This window comes from Plasmopara halstedii (assembly GCF_900000015.1).
Source record: "Plasmopara halstedii genome assembly, contig: Scaffold_650, whole genome shotgun sequence".
NCBI lineage: Eukaryota > Oomycota > Peronosporomycetes > Peronosporales > Peronosporaceae > Plasmopara > Plasmopara halstedii.
This window is the reverse complement of record NW_020187567.1, coordinates 1,682,746-1,683,100: the sequence shown is the minus strand read 5'-3', so window position 1 is coordinate 1,683,100 and position 355 is coordinate 1,682,746.

The following is a 355-nucleotide window of genomic DNA, read 5'->3' as shown; positions in this document are numbered from 1 at the left end:
GCATTTTCAAATAGCGATTGAGTTAACATTAAAAGTGACCAATTCTCACAAGAAATTGCGATTATTTTGTGAACTTTTGATGCACCATTTTCAAGATTAAAAAAAATCAAGTGAAAAAAGCTTTATTCCAGGTCCAAAATCGCTGATTGTCGATGAGTGATTGATATACACCGATCTCCTCGTGTTTCACCAAGTATTCAGCCAATGCAGACTGATTTGCACAGCGAAAATCCTGTCCGTAGGTTGCAAAGGCCTTTGCAACCTCTGAGCGAGTCAACATGCGGGCATTGACATCTTCGATCGATTTTCGAGCCAAGAAACGACGTCCTTTCGATCGACCTTGTATTTGCCTCCA